Source organism: Hipposideros armiger, unplaced genomic scaffold, assembly GCF_001890085.2.
Source record: "Hipposideros armiger isolate ML-2016 unplaced genomic scaffold, ASM189008v1 scaffold_387, whole genome shotgun sequence".
NCBI lineage: Eukaryota > Metazoa > Chordata > Mammalia > Chiroptera > Hipposideridae > Hipposideros > Hipposideros armiger.
Window position 1 is genome coordinate 911100 of NW_017731737.1, and position 6968 is coordinate 918067.

Genomic DNA, 6968 nt, shown 5'->3' on the forward strand with positions numbered 1-6968 from the left:
CTGCAGAAGGGTATAAATCCCTAATGATTTCCTGACCACAGGACTCTCATGGCTTGGGTATAAAGCATGTGAGGCAGGCTACATTTAGAGCTAAACAGGTTTTCCAGGCTGTAAAGAGATCATAGACTGGTGTTACCTGGGAGGAAAAACCAGCATTATTACCTCAGTATGTAAAGAAAGATAGCATTTCAACTCGAGAAAAAAATAAAAGGGAAATTGCAACCTCTTCCAACATTCTACATGGGCAGTTAACATTCCAGAAAGGTCAAGAACGCTGAACCCTAAAGTCTGTATCCATGCAGGAAAAGGAACGAAGCATTAAGTGCCATAATAGAAGTCAATAGGTGAGGCTAACTGTTGTCCCGGCGGAGTTCTCAGTGTTTGTATGCAGTCTACATTCTTAATTGGATTATACAGGTTGTATATTTTCTGTGAATTAAACCTCTTAGCATAACTTTCCAGCAGAATTATATGTCCTATAATTCAAATATTTCCCAGAGCGCTGCAAAGTAGCAAGAGTTGAATCTGCCACCCAGCAATCTTCCAGGAAACTAATTACCTGGGGGAATTCATGAAAGATTGCATAGATTACTGTGCTTCAACAATAAAATAATGAGACTGGTTTCCACAAGGCATACATAAAAATCACATCTATCTGGTGTGTATTGATTTATGCACACATTTTAGAAGATCTATGCAAATTTTACCTGGCTCCATGTGTTCCTCTTTACAAAACCATTCCTACCAATTGAGCTGAACATCATATTTCTGTCCTCTGAACATATTTTGCATGCCACACATTTAGAATCTAGTATTTATGCCGCTCTTGGTAGTTATCTTGCTATGTGTATATGTATCACCATTCAAAACTGCCTTTCCAATAATATGGAAACTATTATTATCTATTGTTGCATAACAAATTACCCCTAAATTTAGCAACTTAAAACAACGTTTTTTATCCCACCCACTTTTGTAGGATCAGGCATCCATCCAGCAGTGGCTTAGCTGGGTGTCTGTCTTGTGGGGTTTCAGTTGAGCTGTCAGTCAGGACTCAAATCATCTGAAGTCATTACCTGGACTGGAGGGTACTCTTGCTTTAGTTTCTCGCTGGTTGGAAGCCTCAATTGTTCACTGTATGGGCCTCTACATAAGGTTGCTCATGACAAAACATCTGGTTTCACCCAGAACAAGCTGGAGAGAGAGCATAGGGGCCCCAGGGGCGGGGGAAGGCACACAACCAAGACAGAAGTGTCTTTTATAACCTAATCTCAGGAATGACAACATTATCACTTCTACCATATTCTATTGTTCACAAGGACCATGTGGGAAGGGATTATACAATAATGTGAACAGAGGAGGCAAGGATCATTGGGAAACACTTTAGCAATCAGGTCCCACAAAAATCCTACTTTGTTTCTTTTCACCATTTCTTTCAGGGATTCTAACATGATGCATTGTTTGGAATAAGGAATCAATAGATATTTGTTGTTATTATCCCCCATATCCTCAAGATATATAATTATTGAATTACTCTTTTATTCTTTGCCAATTGTCACTGCATTTAAACACAATGATAATATAACATAATAATGTTATACCCAGTCTCTTTATTCACAGATAGAGGAACAGACCAGGACTGAAATGATATAGGTGCATTTTTACCATGTACAAACACATATGACTTTTATTAAATTATTCAGTCATACTTCATCTTTATTTCTCAATATTTATTCACACAAGAACTATTTATTGACCATTCACTAGCTATCAGGGACACAAAACTACAATAAACATTGATGAATATTATGGTAAGGGAAATAGTCATATGAAATCATTTATCTGAGAATACTGTTCTCTATAACATGTAGCCAAATTTAAAGATATGAAATGTAAGACAGAAAANCTAGGAAAAATTATAAAGCTATTCCTGCAGTGCTAGCCATAAAGGAAATTACTGCAAGTTCAAAGAAATGAGTGTCAACTTTGAAGGAGCAAATATCCCTTTATATCCAAGCCAATTAAAAAAAAAAAGAAAGAAAATGATCTCTCTAGTGTAAAAGTTATTTCTTAGGTTTCAAATGAAAAAGAAAAATAAATAAGTGAATTGAAAAAGAACTGCATTTGCATAAAATTTAATAAACAAATGATCATACGATTAAATAAGTCACCTAGGATCAGAAAGAAATTGCAAAGTCATACCTATCAACCAGTGTTTCTTAAAAAAGCATAATTGTAACCCTTTGGACTTTAGAAAGCCTAAAGAAACAGGAGAGCCATTCTAAATTTTCTTGACAGAAGTATGTATATATTATAGATAGGATAACTTTTCTAATTCTTTAGCACTGTCATATAAAATACCCAGAAATAAATCCACACATATATTATCAACTGATCTACAAAAATGTCAACAACACACAATGGGAAAAATATAGTGTCTTCAACATATGATGTTAGGAAACTGGATAGTCACATGCAAAATAATGAAATTGGACATTTTTTACCATGCACAAAAGTAAACTCAAAATGGGATAAAGACTTAAATGTTAGACTTGAAACTATAAAACTACCAGAAGAAAATATAGGATGAAAACTTCATGACATTGTTTTGTCAATGATTTCAGGCAAATGACAAAATGACAGGCAACAAAAGCAAAAATAGGTAGGTGGGACTAGATCAAACTAAAAAGTTTCTTCAGAGCAAGAAAAGCAATCAATAGAAGGGAAGGCAACTTACAAATTGGGAAAAAAAATTATAAACCACATACCTGATAAAAGTCAAATTTCCAAAATATATAGAGAAAACCTACAACTCAATAGGAGAAAAAACCTAATACGTTAATAAATGAGCTAAGGCCTTAAATAAACAATTTCTTCAGAAAAGACATACAAATGGCCAGGAGGTATATGAAAAGATGTTCAGCATCACTAAGCCTCAGGGAAATACTAATCAAAAACACAATGAGGTAACACCTCACACCTGACTGGATAGCCATTTATTAAAAAAAATAAGACAATGTTGGCGAGGCTGTGGAGAAATTAGAACCTTTGCACAGGTGGGAATGAAAAATGGTGTAGCCTCTATGGAAGACAGTATGGAGGTTCCACAGAAACTTAAAAATAGAACTACCNTCCTGTACTTCTTAAATACAATGTGTCCTATCATCACACATTCTCAATAAATGTTTATTATTATATTTGGTTATTTTTGTGGTTATTATTGTGGACAGTCGCTGGACTATGGCAGCCAACATCCCCACTGCCACCCATGGCACACATGGAAATGCAATTACCTGAGAGATTAAAGTTTTGAAATAAATTAATTGATCCCAGCAGAGATGGCAAAAGAGAGAGAGCTATTAGTTCATCAGGGGAACACTCTTAAGAAACCTGAAGGAATTTATTAGCATATCTAAAGAAAGCATCAGTCTATCAAATAGGGCATTGGACAACCTTGAAAGCCTGGAAAACGAAAAACATAAAGATAAAACTTGGCACTGATATTCATGAAGAAGAACCTCAGGCAAGGTTCTCAAGTATTCCGGTGCTTGAGGCAATGTCAACCAGACTGTAGAAATGACTGTGGAATCATAGTCACTTGACCTAAAATGCCTTTTTCCTTTGACAAAATGGTCCTGAGTTGTAAATGTTAGTATCAAGTTACCAACCTCTCTTATCCTGTGCCATTAAATACTGGATTTATCTAATTTCTTGTACTGAGTTGAATATTGTGCCCCCACAATTCATATTCACCAGCAACCTGTCAAAGTGATCTTATGTAAAAACAGGGCTTTAAACATGTAATCAAATTAAAATGAGGCCATACTGGATTAGGATGGACCCTAACTCCAATATGCTGGTATCTTTATAAGAAGAGAGAAATTTGGATACAGAAACACATAAGGAGAATCATGTCACCATGAAGGCAGAAATAAACAATACATCTATAAGTCAAGGAATGTCAAGGATTGCCAAAGCTATGAGTGAAGAAGAGGAAAGGAAAGGAAGAAATGTCACCTAGGGCATTCAGAAAGTGTAGCCTTGCCTACACTTCGATTTCAAACTTCTAGACTCCAGGCTAGGAGAGAACAAATTGTTTTAAGCCACCAAATGTGTGGTAATTTGTCATGGCAGCCCTAGGAAAGGAATACACTCCCCTTTGTTTGGACATTGCTCTCACTAATTGGTTTTCTGGAGATGAGTTTCCCCTAAGTAGGTGGACACATATATGGAAACAATAATATTTAAGTATCCATGGATGTTTAAATTCCTATCTCTATGACAATTATTCTGCATTTGCAAATTGGCATTAGAACTTTTTATCTACCTGCTTTATGAACTCTTTAAACACAGACTGCCACTAAAAGATAAATCTGCTCTTAGAGGACATGGACAATATCAGGTTTCTGAGTGCAGTGCCCTGTGGGAAGAGATAATGAAAGAAACCCTTCTTAAGTCTGCTAGGCCTTGTGGTCTCTCGCTTGCTGATTTCACTCCTCTGCTTGACGCCATATACCTTCCTTGATGCCTTTGTTGGCAGAGCAGCAAAGAATTTTTTTTCAATAATATTTTATTGCTACTTTCCCACTCAGAACCCACAGACGTTTTTAATTACCACAGATGTACTGAAAAAGCGCTATATGGCAAAGATGTCACCATAACGGTAACACCAACAAATAAATGTTGGCATTTATTAACCTGATCAGACATTTGAGGTTTTTTTTGTTTTTATTTTTAAAGAACATGCTATAGATTTTAGAGAAATAATTAACACTGGTATTTTGGATATAGCTGAGGTAACAAGATTAAGAAACAGTAATAATCATGCCAACATTTCAGTAGACCACTTTCAGATGAGATAAACCAAAATGATACAAACATATTAGAATTTAACATGAAATTTTCCCAAAGAATCACACTCACTGTATGAGTATATGGAGAACATTTTTCATTCATTAGTTTATCCATTCAATCAATTCAGAGACATTTCTTGAGTACTTATGATGGGCCAGGAAATGTGCTAAGTGCTGGAAATACAAAAATAAATAAGACATCTGATGCATGCCTTCAAAGAACTTATTCTCATAGGGAGACAGACACAAACAGATAATTACAGTAGATTGATTTGAGTGCTGTAATAAAGGTATAAACAAAATCCAGTTAGGTCCCTGAAAAAGACAGCTAATAACTTCTTGAGGGAAGCAAGAACTGCTCATTCAGTTTCCTGGTAACATTCTACTAAACAATGAGTATAACAGGGCCTATTTAGCAATATATCTATAAATTCTAAATAATTTATTTAAATCAATTCTAGCCATGACCTTTTGAATGCATCAAGTTGTGAGCATTTGTTTTTTAATTAAAAAGTAAATCCCAGTCAAATTTACATCAATTAAACCAATCTTCCTTTCCATGCCTATCATTCCCTAAGAAAATCTTTGATAAATCACTTGATTTAGTTTATCAATACATATTTTGCCCTGCACACCATGGTGGCAACACCATAAATTTCTTTTACCACAGTATATCCAAAATAAAAATCAGCTAAAAGGTGAAACAAGGGACATCCACTTTCAGTTCTGACATGTAAAGACATTAAAAGTTATAATTGCTCTTCTTACCATAAGAAAAAGCTGAGCAAACAGGAAAGCAACGGCTCTTCTTGGGCCTATCAGAGAACTCAGCTTCAGTGCAAACCACCAACCACCCAGGATTCTGGAGAAACAGCCCATAATAGCCAAGGTCTGCCTACGTGGAGCAGAAGCCATAGGCATAAGAATACTTAACTGGTGATTTTGACAGATTGCTGCAGATTGAGTTTGGACTACTTTGAGAATGAGAAACTATTGGGGACCACACTCAGAAGGGGGAACCACATGTGTGTGGGGGCTTACCTTCAGAAGCCCCACCAGGTTCTCAAGGTGAGGAGCCAAGGAAAATCTCTACCCCTGGATCTACCTTGCAGGACATGTTAAAAGAAAAGTTTTTGCGGAGAAGACTAATGATAGAGGTCAGAAACTTGGATCTACATAAAGAAAGAAAGATCACTAGAAAAGGAATAAACGAAGGTAAAATATAATCATTCTCTGTGATATTGCAGTAGCATTGTGTATTTCTCATGTCCCATACACTTTAAAAATAGTGAACCTTACCATATCAAAAGCAAATAACCCAATACAAAACTTACAAATCTTAGAAAGGATGCAGACTTAGTGAATCTGACTCAATTACAAACATATGAAAGTACGCCAGCCACTAAAGGACCTGAGGGCAGGAGAAGGTCATGACCTAAGTAACTGAAATTTGGTGGATTCTATAAGACTGAAAGCAAAGAAATTATAACTCTGTCTTCTATCTCATAAAGTTGTTTCTCATGTAGGTTAGCAATTCTAATACTGCTATACATGTATACTGGAACTGAACAATTATGTTAATGAATGATGCATGGTTGAAGTCAGATTTCTCACTGTTCAAGCAGTTTACAGATAAAGAGGGAAGCAGACTGGAGTGATCATGTGGTAACAGATGAGAATTGGAGACATCAGGATGAACTCATATTTAGTTTAATATAAATATAGGTGGTTACATTTAAAAATTTGTACAGATATGTGTATACAGACAAGTTAGTACATACACACACACCTTTGTTCTACAGCTACGAGGGCCTAAAATCAAGGACACACAACAGCATTGCACATGCCTAGTACACAGATCTTGGTTTCTGATACCATTCTCTTTTCTTCTAAAAGGAACCAGCAACCCTTACATAAATAGCTGATTCTAGGCCCAGAGAAGGAAATATACAAGCTGTGTCTGGAGTATCTTGTAGAACTGAAACGTAAGGAAGTCCTCAGAAAAGCCTCACAATGATGGATGGATGTCAAAGGGACACAGGTGCCAACTGAAAGAGATCCCACTGGCCACACCTAGAACAATTTGTTAAACAAAATATACAAATTAGTATTGAATTG